Source organism: Bombus fervidus, chromosome 19 (genome assembly GCF_041682495.2).
Source record: "Bombus fervidus isolate BK054 chromosome 19, iyBomFerv1, whole genome shotgun sequence".
Classification (NCBI taxonomy): Eukaryota; Metazoa; Arthropoda; class Insecta; order Hymenoptera; family Apidae; genus Bombus; species Bombus fervidus.
The window spans coordinates 3,665,294-3,679,187 of NC_091535.2; positions in this window are offsets into that span (position 1 = coordinate 3,665,294).

Here is a 13,894-nt window from a genome sequence, read left to right on the forward strand (position 1 = left end):
GCTGAAAGACTCTGAAGAATCAAATTCATTTTTCACGGAATTTGAAAAAACGATAAATGAATTACAGAGCGCTGGTACAAACGTAAGTGAACGTGAAAAACTCGACTACATGCTGAAAACACTACCAGAATCATTGAGCTATATTAGTGACTTAATCGACTCAGTGAAAGAAAGTGATGGAGCATGTGAATTTTTAAAAAATAAAATTACAATGTGGGAAACGCGTAGCAAAGGAAAGAGATAGGACAAGGTCAAATGTATTCACAGCTGAAGAAAGGGACATAAAGTGCTATGGCTGTGAAAAGTACGGAATTGTACGTAGTAAGAAATTGTACAAACACGTGCGGAAGCGGAAACAACGGAGGAGCGCAGTGGCAAGGAGGTGTGTATCAGTCGCAGCAGAATAGGGTTCGCGGCGGACGAGGTTTTGGCTAAAGAGGACGAGGATATGGCCAACGAGGACAAAGCAGAGGCTGGCAACAACGCTACAACGGGGCAAGTCGACACGACGCAAATTATTCACACAACGCGGACTACGACGACCAAGAGATTGGATCTTTCCTAACGAGAGTAGAGAGAGAACGTGGTAAAAATGAAATTACGGTATATGCTAGCGATACGCGACAAATAGATAGATGACTCTTATTTTGTTGAATACGAAAATTTAAAAAACCCGATGAATGTAAAGTTAGGAGACGGTAGAATTCTAAAAGGAACAAAAGTCGGAAAAATTTTAACTTAATTTGAAGTAAACAAAAGGAGGATTAAAATCACAATGTTTAATGTATTTTATGTGAAAGAAATGGATAATAACTTGCTTAGCTATGCGAGAGTAACGAATGTAAATAAGATAGTCTTAGCAGGAAATACTTCGAAGATATATAACAAATACAGAAAGTTGATAGGGATCGCATTCAAAGATCATGGTTTATATAAAATAAGTAGTTGCATTGAAAGGCAAGAATCTCATGCTAAAAATATAGGAAAAATGACAAATAAGGAGAAATTTCACAGGATCTTAGGGCATGTAAACTTTAATTATTTAGATACAACGTGTAAGAAAAAATTAGTCGAGGGAATGCCAGAAAATTTTGAGCAAGTACAATTAAAATGTGGTACATGAATCCAAAATAAAATGCACAATTTACCCTTCCAAAACAACCGCAGTAGAGCACGCGAGATTTTAGAATTAGTACATAACGATTTAAATGGACCTCATCAAAATACCGGGTTTGATGGATCCAAATATTTCTTAACATTTATAGACGACTACAGAAAGTGCGCATTGATTTATACTTTGAAATCAAAAGATGAAGTTTACGATTGTTTCCTTGATTATATAAACAAAATTGAAAATCTTACAGGTAAGAAGATAAAGAGATTAAGATACGGTAATGGAAAAGAATATATGAACAAAAACATGTACAATCTAACTAGGGAAAAGGGAATTGTCGTAGAACCATGCCCACCTTATGTTCACGAGTTAAATGGAACAGCTGAGCGTTACGATAGAACAATCATGAATTCCGCTAGATGCTTATTACGTGATTCAAAGCTGAATATTAAATATTGGCCGAAAAGAGTTAGAGCCGCGGCTCATTTAAAAAATAGAACCATTACGAACCATTACATATGTAAATAAAACACCGTTTGAGATATTTTTTAAAAGGAAACCGAATATAAATAATTTAAGATTGTACGGAAGTAGAGTTTTTGTAAGAATACCTGAAATTAAAAGAAATTCGAAATGGGACAAAAAAGCAGACACTGGGATATTTGTAGGTTACGAAAACAATGGATATAGGATCGTAAAAACTTTTGTGTTTGTTTCTTTATAGAATACAATTTTATACAAATTATAATTGCGCGTATTTGACGAGTGTGCTGTAAGTAATATAAAATGATTTTATACAAAAATACTTAAAAAACACTATGTTTTAATAATCTATATATATTTACATCTTTGAACATATTTTTAAATATTTTTTCTGTATTTCTTTTTATGATAATTTACAGAACATCTGCCAAGATACATCCTTGGCTTATCGGAACAAGTATCGCGATAGTAAGTTGTTTCGTGTCTTTCTCATGCTTTGTTTCGGTAAGAATACACTTTACAATAAAATTATAATTGCAAGACACGTAGAATTTGTAGGTGAAGATGATAATTTAGTAGGATTTCAAGGAGAAGATGGACCAGACAATGAAGCAGAAAGGGATTCAAACGAAATTCGTGAAAATGAAATAAATGACGAAAGGGTCGAGCAGGTTGCGATAAAAGAGGAGAGAAATTTAAGTATCCAATCAGAAAGATTGCCGGCGCAGCAGCAGCAGCGGAGTAGTGTCGGACTCTTACCGACTAAAACTCCACGATGGCCATTGTACGCGTCTGACAGGAGTGCTCCGGGGACCTCTTACGAATTATCTGCTCTAGCGCATCCCCTCGCGCGGCCGCTCATTCCTTCGAGCTAGTCCAAAATTCTCCTACCTATCGACTTTTGGCACCAGAGGGGGCCATTGCCCCTAGCGCCATCCCCCCTTCTTCTGGTCGCGGCCTGTTGGGCCGGAGGGGCGACGGCTCTCGGTCGCCTGACCGCCATCCCTCTCCGCAGCGTAATCCAACAAGGGTGTGAGTTCTCTCTATCCCTCTCGGCCCGTTCCACCCCGAGCATCACTTGCTCGCAGAAAGAACGGGCAGCTTCGTAAACCTAACCAGCCTCAACCTAACCACTAACCTAACCTCAGCGGGATGTCATTTTCGAATCTCAACTAAGTGGCGATCAGTTAGGTTGCAACAGATCGTTTGATATCACGAACCTTGAACGAGATTAACGCTCAACGTGGAGGTAAATTAAAGATACCGAGTAGTAGTATGTTATATTTAGTTAAACTGGTTTAGTGTAACACGAAGAATATAACGTTTTGATCAGGACTGTTGTAAGATTCTCAAGAAGCTTTACCTGGTCCTTATATACCAACTTTCTATTTCAGGGTTTTCCTTCTTATCATGGTTCTAATGAGATGGAAATCTATTATGTCAAATCTTGAAATTTAGTTGCTTCAGGCTTTTTGAGCAGTCAGCATCTTAACTTCTTGTCCATCAGTCGACATCCTAACCATTATCTGTAAAACTTATATCCTGCGAGAAGAAGTTGTTGGAATAAAAGCGTATTGTTAATTCAGTGCTACCGCAAACGCGTCTCTCCGCGAACGGTCGAACATTTTGCTCCTTCGCGCCAGATCACGTGCATTACTGTCAAGTGAAACAGTGTGCCCACTGTTAAGTGAAACAGTAACCCACAACCATATAGTGTCACGCGACTGTATCACTATCAGTGCAGCGAGTTCCAGTAATTTTAATCTCGCAACAATTAGAAGGTCAACTTCGGGGAGGAAATCCGCGGTGCAGTAACGAGCTACCTCCCTTCCCACCATGAACATGACTAACAAGGAACAAGTCTGCTTGTAGAGTCGAAAACGAGCTTCCCTGCTCTGTCGACTCAAAGTCACGTCGCAAGCACCCATAACTGATAGAGCAGCGAGGTATGTTCAATCATTGAACAGCACTGAAATTAATTACAAAGATATTATCGCCTCCCTCAAGAATAGATTAGTCTGTCCACGACAGACTTGTCTACGTCACTTCTCCGCTATGCAAAACTCTCCCAGACTAAACAAAGAAACACCGAAAACCTTAGCGAATTTAATCCGCACTATGAAACTACATCTCCGCGCTCTGAAGGACTTAGGTGACCCAATCACCTCAAACACCGTTATCATCAGCCTATTCTTATCTAAATTAAATCCAGTTCCTATACAACAATGGGAGGACACTATACCGAACAGGAAAATGCCTTCGTACAGTCATCTAGTAGATTTTCTTCAAAGAAAGGCAAAGTGTGTCCTAACGACATCCGCTGCTACTCCGGGAAGACGAACGCCAGAACAACTCAAGCATCTCCGACAAGGCTGTCCACGAAGAAACGCATTCACCACTACGCACTTTTCGTTGAAATGTCCAATTTGTCAAGGATCGCACGGAATTTGGACTTGCAGCATCTTCAAGGAGAAACCTGTCAAGGAACGTGTTAGCCAAAATGAAAATGAGACCGAGAAGCTCGAACGAACTCGCAACACTATCAAGGTTCTTATATCTCGGAGGCGCATTATCGAAGTGGTTGGACAAGCTATCTGATTACGAAGATATTTGGAACACTACCGAGTAGTGGAATCATTCGACCTGGCCCTCCCAACGACAAACTCGCCATGAAGGACGAAGCAGCGCATTCCTTGCACAGTGCCAGCATGGTGACACCTCCCAGGAACAAACTAAGTCTAATGCTAGCCAATTCAGAGCGCAACTGCTCCACTGAAACAAGAGTTCAGGCAGGACAGTCCGTTTGATGCGGAACCAGCGGACGCTGTTGCACATAACGCAGCGATAATATCAAGAAAACAACTTAAGAACAATCCAGCACCGAATAGATATCGACACAGTAAACCAGGCTGGCTACAACCGCCAGCAGCTGTAAATTCTAATCAACTGGATCCAAACGTGAGGGTCACTATATAGCGGCCCCTTTTCCTAAGGCGGGAAGTTTGTTTATCTTTAATCTTAACAAACCAAAACAAGGTTGGCACTCCAAGGCACAACGATATGAGTCTCTCCCGATTCCAATCGATCGCGAGATCGAGCTTCGACGTCGACTGTTAATTGTGATGAAATTCGGTTAAATGGAAAGCTCCATATAATTTTAACAGGAACAAAAAGGTATTGTAAAGTGCATTCTTACCGAAACAAAGCATGAGAAAGACACGAAACAACTTACTATGGCGATACTTGTTCCGATAAGCCAAGGATGTATCTTGGCAGATGTTCTGTAAATTATCATAAAAAGAAATACAGAAAAAATATTTAAAAATATGTTCAAAGATGTAAATATATATAGATTATTAAAACATAGTGTTTTTTAAGTATTTTTGTATAAAATCATTTTATATTACTTACAGCACACTCGTCAAATACGCGCAATTATAATTTGTATAAAATTGTATTCTATAAAGAAACAAACACAAAAGTTTTTAGAAAAAAAAGCTCTTAAATTCTCTAAATAATTTCTTGTTGTCTGTGCACTGCTCTGTATGTTACTTAAGGAAATTATGGCATATAAAGTATTGTAACGGTCCCAATATCCAGGTTTCAATGAATAGGTCTTTTATTGCTCCTACAAATGAACATTACCAAAGTTAAAATGTGTATTATCATAGAACGAAGGATCCTATTTCCTGGAACAATATTTGGTACAATTTCTATTCAGTATCAACGATAAACAATTTATGGGTCTTTAGAATTATCGAAGATTTAGTAAAGAAATGGGATTGCGCAGCCCATAGGAATTAAAGGGTATACGTATATGTATACTGCTATACGTACGTATACTATAAATGATATGTAAATGCCTTAGGTAATCTTTAAGCGAATTATCGAAACTATTGCAGCCCTACATAATTTTGAACGAAATTTTATGTTATACATAGATAGCGAATTTTCAGGTATTTATATATGTATAATAGAAAAATGCTAAAATTTCTGAGGAAATTGACAGACACGTAGGACAATATACATCGTTGAACAGAATATCCTTTATTTATTTTATAATTTGTCCTGCTCTAGGATAGTCATTATAGCGAGACACACAGTCGAATAGCGAGCGCAGAGTCGGATAGTAACATTGAGCGAGCGACGATTAAGACCGGCAGATACTATCTCTGTACTTACCTTTAAAGTGATTTGAATAGACACTGATTATTACAATTTAATCAGTCGTCTGTTTAATAAGCCAACACGTATTATTGAGATATGTGTAATTCTGTGCGCTACACGATATTAACCGCATAGTAGTGACACGCATATATGAGTACGAGTGTGTGTGGGAGTACGTTCGTGCCTAACGCGTGGTAAAACAGAAGAATGCAGCTGTCTGTATGCATGGTGATGAAAAATATGGCGAGAGAAAAAGAGTGATGAGACGCGTGCAGTGTCTATCTACGAATATCTTGTAAATCACATGTTAAAAAAATATGAAACTATTTTAATATCATTTCTACTCAATGTGTAATGTGTGTGTTCTTATACATTTATTCTGGGGACTAAGATCCACAACTCTCAACACGAAGCACAAAGTGTAAATTGCACTTAATCCTGTAACTGGTTATTAAGAAAACAAGTGGGTTAATACTGCACTGCAGAAGAAAGGATTTTCTTTGAGGGACCTATCGAATGCTATGTACGGTATTCAATTTTGCCATGCTTATTTGGCTATATATAAAAAACATAGGATGCATATATGTAATATATGCAAAAATATATAAAATATGCAACATAAGATGTTTTTTTAGTTGATGATTTACAGCCGTAACTACCAATAGGTTATACACCACTCAATTGGAATCACAAGTTCAGTTTTATAACTGTTACAATATATAATAGATGAAATAAGTCCTCAATTGAAACTTGTTTCTTCAGTTTTGTATATCAGAATATAAAATTGTATAAATATCTATAGTTTGTTAATCGTATGGTATTATAAAGTGAGATTCTTAATATTCTGCTATCTATTATTCTTTTCCTCTATATTATGCTTTTAAAATAAATTTCCTAAATAAATCTCTGTCTAGATTCTTCTCTTTCAGTTGCAGACCATAGAAAATAAAATGATAAATCCAGTTTTACAGCTTTTATGATTTTAATGTTACTTAGTGATTAAAAGGATGTATATATTTTAATGTGAAATAGTCAACATGGAAATAATTAGGTCTAAATCTATAATTTTGGAGAAACCAGTCTATGTATAATATTATATAAGCAGCGTGATATTATATAATATTCTAAACCCAACACTAACGTTTAGCATCTTTGAAATATTCAAAGGGCTGCGAAAAATTTGTAGGTACTTAAATTTGAAGCCAGATAAAGAGGAAACTTTGTGAGTGGTTAGAAGTGTAATAGAATTATAAAATTTTTAAAATTATAAAATAGAATTATAAATTTTTTATTTCTCCATAAAAAGTGGAAATGTAATTTATAATAACTTTCCTCTGTGATCTTCAATTATGTTTATGTAAATATGAATTGGCATAAATATTTGCATTCTATTAATACGAATAGATGTAATTATTTGAAGATTTATGTAATCCTCATTTGTGACACTATATCTTTAATGCCATAAATAAAATTGATTTCTATTTATCACTTAGAATTTCACTTAGAATCTATACCACCAATCCATAAAAGCTATGTTTATTTTTCATTCCAGTTGTGTCAGTGTCTATCAGTGTTTGGATACTAGTCCCTATCTCCTTGGAACGTTACTTCGCTATCTGCAAACTGTTAAAGTAAATTAAAATATGGGAGACAGGGTTTGATGCTTACAAAATAATCTCTGTGGTATGGACAGTCAGTTTCACACAAAGTATCCCAATTCTTACTTTTAGCTGAAAGTATCCCAATGATAAACTGATGAAGTATCTCAATTTTCCTTTAAAAATATACGGGATGGTAATGACATTCTTTTCATTTTTTTTATTACTTTATCTTTTAATTTCTTACTAAAATTTTGCGTATCCAATGTTTTAAGCACGTTAATGTATCGAATATTTACCTTTATAGTTACAAAACAAGTTGTTAATATGAATTCCAAAACTACATGATTTTTAATCTACTAGTATTATGGTTAGATGATATTGGTAGGAAATTTAAAAAGATATAATCCCCCAACTTAAAGAATTATTTTATAATATAATTGAGAAAATATAATTGATGCAATCTCAGTATAAATTGAATATAGGTACTTTCTCTGGATAAAAAAGTACACATATTATATAGACAATGGAATGAGAGAGAGAGAGAGAGAGGGAATACTGTAAACAGAATTATACTTGAACTCTTATACTTTGTACATACCGTATGCTTTGTGTTTTTACAGAATTTGCGATATAATTCTCGAGTTATTTAATGACATACATGGATATGAACATTTTAACATAATTATTGCCATCGTGTGTTATTTGAATTTTCAGCTTAACCTGATAGTGTACTAATCTTCACAGATCTCGTATACCTTGCTGCTGAAGCATGCAAAACTCTCATAGAAAGAAGACTAAAAGGAAAGCACACCCTACTGACCTCACTAAAGAAATAAAATAGTCAAACTCAAAGATGGTGTTCCGCTGGAGGTAGCCATTCACATGTTATTTAACAATTAAGCTAGAAAAATTTACCAAATGTCCAGCTGAACAAATTGTAGGGTACAAATTAAATAATTAAGAAAATAAATAGTTAATCATCCGTTGAATATGATCAATTGAGTTCAATGGATTGAAAGTATTAAAACGATTATTGTACAATTACTGTACCAAATATACTTATGGAAATATTAAAATTGTAGATTCTCAACGATAATTTTCAAAAATTTTTCTGTTTATACCAGTACTTCATTTTATTTCTCTCTATCATGACTATTCTCCTAATCATAAAATAGACATTGAAGGATGAGAAAAAAGAAAGATGCAGATGGAGAGAATAGTGAAGGTGCAGACTAGGGAAAGGTGAGAACAATGCGGAAGTGGGAAAGGATAGTAAATATGGATGACGGAGAGAAATAATGGCAAAGTTTAAAAAGAAATAGGAAGATGGTAAAATTTGAGGAGGGTGGGACGATGATAAATATGAAGAAGAGAGCGCAATAATCAAACTGTGGATTTATGCATTTCTGTAGGTATAGAATATAATCGTGGCAAAAGTGTAAAACATCTTTTAGTGTCGATGCCGACGCGACGACGCGATGACTTCCTTGACCAGGGTGATTGTGTGCGTGTGAGTGCGTGCGTGCGTGCGTGTGCGTGTGCATGAGTGTATTCGTGCGGTCATCGGAAAAGATGGAAGACAGTACTCGATTGGCGTGTTAGAAGAATAGACAGTCTGGCAACAGGCGATTCTTCCACAACTGAGACGGCGTCCGGTCTCCAATTTCCTCGCCGTCGAGCTGCTTCCTCACTCTCATGGAGTCCGAATCTGTCAATCTCCTTATCACCCGTCTCCGGCGGGTCGAACAATATGTCTCGGAATAACTGCACATGCTGCGCTGAAATATTTGTGACAACAGTGTGAAGTTTCGTCTTGTCGCTAGTAATCCGGGCAACTTCAAATCGGGACTCTAGCATCAAAAATCATAGCGCGGCATATGTTATAAGACTGGCAATAAATTCAAATTCATTTATCTTGCGCACTATAGACAAAATCTCAATTTTCAATTTATTGTCAGATACGTTGTTGCCAATTGTGATCAAGGCGTTTCGAAATTGTCGAACATGAAATCCAATAGCCTTTACACTATCGAAACAGCATTCTCACCTAGTTTCTGATAATGGTTAGATGTAATTTTTTCAACGTGTTTTTTTGGAATATCCCAACGCGATGTCGATGCTACAAATATCGTGTAAATCTTTTGTAAAACACCAAAAAAATATAGTGCTTGGGTTGATGATTTTGTTATATCTCCCAATAACAGATTTAAATTGTGACTACCGCATGGTACGTAAAACGCTTTATATTTACACGTAATATATTTGCTTGTACTTCTTGATATATTTGATATATTATCATATCCTTGTCTGCGACAGTCGAATGTTTTTATTCTCAACTGTTCCAGAATGAGCATGATAGTTTCAGATAGTCCCTTTCCTGTTGTATCGTGAACTATTTGAAATTTGATGAAATGTTCCTTGATTTCAACCTCCTCGTCTGTTATGTGGACATAACGAAGGACAATGGATAATTGCTCTTGATGGCTCGCATCTGGTGTACAATCCAATAAAATGGAATAATATTTTGCTCTCCTTATTGCATCGATAATTACTTTTTTTACTTTATTTGCCATTGCCTTTCATGGCTGTTCTGTTTAAATGATCATTTGTTCAAATGATCAAAAAATGATCATTGTGCGGTGTGTACAAAGTATCGAAACTTCCTCCGAAAGCTAAATTATGTTGTGCCAAATATAAAATAACAGCAGTTATTCTTTGGAAAACTTGTTCGTATCGTCTTCAAGACTTAAAAATTTGTCGCACTTTTTATCAAGTAGATTGCCAGTGCGAAAAGTTTGTTCAGTTTGGAGACACTTTTTTATAACTCGTAAATGTACCGCAGATCGTTCGTGCACTTTGATTCAGATTTTTATTTATTTATAGGTTATATAAAGTTTTATAGTTATTTTTTGTTATAGTATAAATTATGAATTAATTATTTTATTAATAAATTTAGTAATGAAAATCAATTTTGCGGAAAATGAATAAGTAAAATAAATTTTGTACCTTTTGTATCAGGGTTAATTAATGTAATTTAGTAAAATTAATAGTCTCGAAATAAAAGAGTTAAATATATAAATATGTTTTTGTGGAATAAATAATTTGAATATATATTTAGAAATTAAATGTTTTTCGAATTTTTTTATATCTAGTTTTTTTTAAAATAAATGTAATTTATATATAATAATTATAAAAAATTTATTTAAAAAATTTTTATATTTTTATATAGAAAATTTATGGGATAATCTATAGATTTTAACATATAATCTTTTTTATTTTTAATTGTATTAATTTAGAAATAATTTTTATTAATAAGTATTTAATAATTTAATATTTAATAGTTTAAAGATTTGTTTATATTTAAAATAAATAATATTAATACATATTTATTTAAAAAGATAATTAATAATTTATTTAAATTAGATATAATTCCATTTTCCAGTTTCGTGTTAAAACGAATCTCGACGAATTGTCGTAAACAAAATAAAAAATAAAAGAAGAAAGAAAAGAAAACGCACTAGCAATGCTATGTTTCTGATGGAGGCACTCGTCCTTGCACAGTAATCTCATTGCGTCAGGACCTAACAATTCAGACAGACTACATTATTAACGTCCTATAATTATCCTATGCTTTGGTTAAAAAAAAAATATATATATAATAAAGGAAAAAAAACTGCCCCTGTCAATGGTGGATTGAAAAATGGCGAGTATGTCAAAACTTGGAATTCTCTCGGGGTACGATTTTTGTAGAGGGAGATTATTTTTTATGTAGAAAGGATTCAGTGTCGTTCAATTACGTGAAATAATTGATTCTCATTATAATCTATAATTCGTTCAAAACTTGCTGGCTAGTGAAGATACAATTGAAAAATAGTCGCCTACTTTTTTTCATTAGAAATTATTATTAATTAGAAACAATAAAATGAGGAAAATTGGGAAAACTTTGAGTAACCAGTTAGGATTTAATAGACTGTAATAGTTATAATTAGAGCAATATAAAATGATGATAGTTCGTATTACATTATAATACTTTATAATGTATTACGTTACAATGTATTACTTTATATTATATTATTTTATAATGTATTACGTTATATAATATTACAATTTCCACGCATCTACGAGTCGGAATCATCTGACTGGACGAGGTCCATCTGGGGTTGGGCTTTAGCTCTCTTGATCTCCTGCTGTAAGATGTATCGCTCCCGTTTATATACCTCGCGGCAGAGAGCGATCTCCTCCTCGTTACGATGCTGCCGACGGCGGCGGGCTCTCTGTAACTGCCTGCGGGCCAAAAAGCAGCTCATCCTTAGCTTTGCGATCTCCTCGGTCCACCAGTACGGATTCTGTCTTGTACCAGGCACGGAGCCTTGCATCGATGTATCACATGCTGTGTTCATATCTCGGCAAAGGTTCTTCACCTCTATGTTCACGCTTGTCTGTCCTCTACGGGCGTCACTGTTCCAGGCTGCTACTATAACTTCTGGGCCTCACCATCGACAGTCGGTGGACGTTCGGACCACATTTCGAGCTCCTGGTCCCGAGGGTGACGGCCGCAGCCAACACTTTGTGCGGCCTTCTTCCGAATATAGGCGGAGCAGGGTCGGGAGTCCGCCGACTCTACGAGGGAGTGATCCGGTCCCGGGTCCTCTATGGGGCACCGGTGTGGGCCCAAGATCTGATGGCCAACCGTCGCAGTCGTGCCCTGGTGAGGAGACTGCAAAGGACGATCGCTATCCGAATAGCCAGAGGATATCGAACAATATCCTACGAGTCGGCGACAGTGCTGGCGGCGTCCCCCCCGTTCGAACTGCGGGCCCTCGAGCTCTGTCGGGTGCATGAACACCTGAGGGCACCGCCTTCGACGGCGGCGCTGTCGCTGGGCGGCCTCTCGGCCTCGAACGTCCGGGAAGAGGCAAAGCTGGAGATCTGGGAGCGGTGGCGCTCCCAGCTGATGGAGGAGGACGCCAGGCGGCCACACCGAGCCGTCCGCGCCGTGCTTCCCAATTGGGAGGCTTGGAGAGATCAAGGCGGGGTTCCGCTCACCTTCAGGACGACACAGATGCTCGCCGGACACGGGGTCTTCGGTGAGTACCTGCTGAAGATCGGGCGGGAGGTGACGTCCACCTGTCACCACTGCGGGGAAGAGGAGGACACGGCACAGCACACGCTGGAGTTCTGTCCAGCGTGGGCGGAACCGCGGCGCGTCCTGCAGCTCGACATCGGCGAGAGGTTGGCTCCGGAAGCGGTCGTCGAGGCCATGCTCCGAGGGCCCCGGGAGTTTAACGCTGTCCGCGCCTACTGCGAGGAGGTTATGCAGAGAAAGGAGCGGGCAGAGAGGGACCGGAAGAGAAGAGCCGATCCCAGTAGATCGTCGCATCAACGTCGCAGGGGCTCCGTACGACGCAGGGGCGCGGCGCCGCCGCCGCTGCCCCGGGTGCGTCAGATTAGGGGACGTGGCGCTAGGAGGAGTGGTTCCCCCTAGCTTTCCAACTCAAGCCGGGACGCCTCCCTAGACAACTACAACGGCAGGGAGATAGACGACGAGGTTGCACTCGGTAGTGATTCGCAAGAGACCGCGGGTGCACCTCTGAACGTCGGGATGACCACCGTGGGGTTTTAGTCGGTAGGAGTCCGACACTACACGGTCGTTGCTACGCAGCGCCGAGTGTCCATGAGGATTTCCCCACGATAAAAAAAAAAAAAAAAAAAAAAAGGCTGCTACTATAACTTATATATAAATTTTAAACAGCGGCAATAAACGTTTTATTAGATTGTTAAAAGATAGCATTAAGAAAAATTCAGGTTGGCGCGCAACCTGTCTACTGTTTCAACACTCCTTTGCAATAAATGTAAAAACGATTATATTCGATTATTCGTAGGTATGAATGGTTTACTGCTGTACGTTGGCCACATGGTGTGTTATCAAGATTTCCCTTTCCATTGGAGCATCGGTAGCATGGAGAGTCGAGCACTGCGTTTATGCGAGGCCATTTGGGGTACTGGATTATGGTCAATTATTGCATATGTTATGCATGCAAAACGCAATTACATCAGCCTATGATAATATACGTTTAGCAACCTTCTACATGTATAACAGAAATTTTGTACATGATGCTTAAAAAAAAGATCAAAAAGGTTGCTATCCCATTTATTTATTTTTATTGAAAGAAAGATGATCGAAAGTTGTTACAAAAGGCAGCGAGGGGTAGACTGACTCGAAATGAGGTTTAAAGTAAACTTTACAAATAATTTATTTTGCACAACATATATAAATATAGCACAATGATTGATCGAGGTAACATGATGGTATTCGACACGAATACACTTCGCGTTGATTCCTCTTCATCTCGAACGATGAAACGGTTGAGCTATGCTGTACAACAGTTGTAACATGTATCGCTCCCGTTTATATATCGCGCGGTAGCGGGCGATCTTTTCCTCGTTAGGATACGGACTCAAGCGAGCTCTATCTAACTTTATGCTGGCCACAAAGCAACGTATCTTTCGCATTCTGATTTCCTCGGTC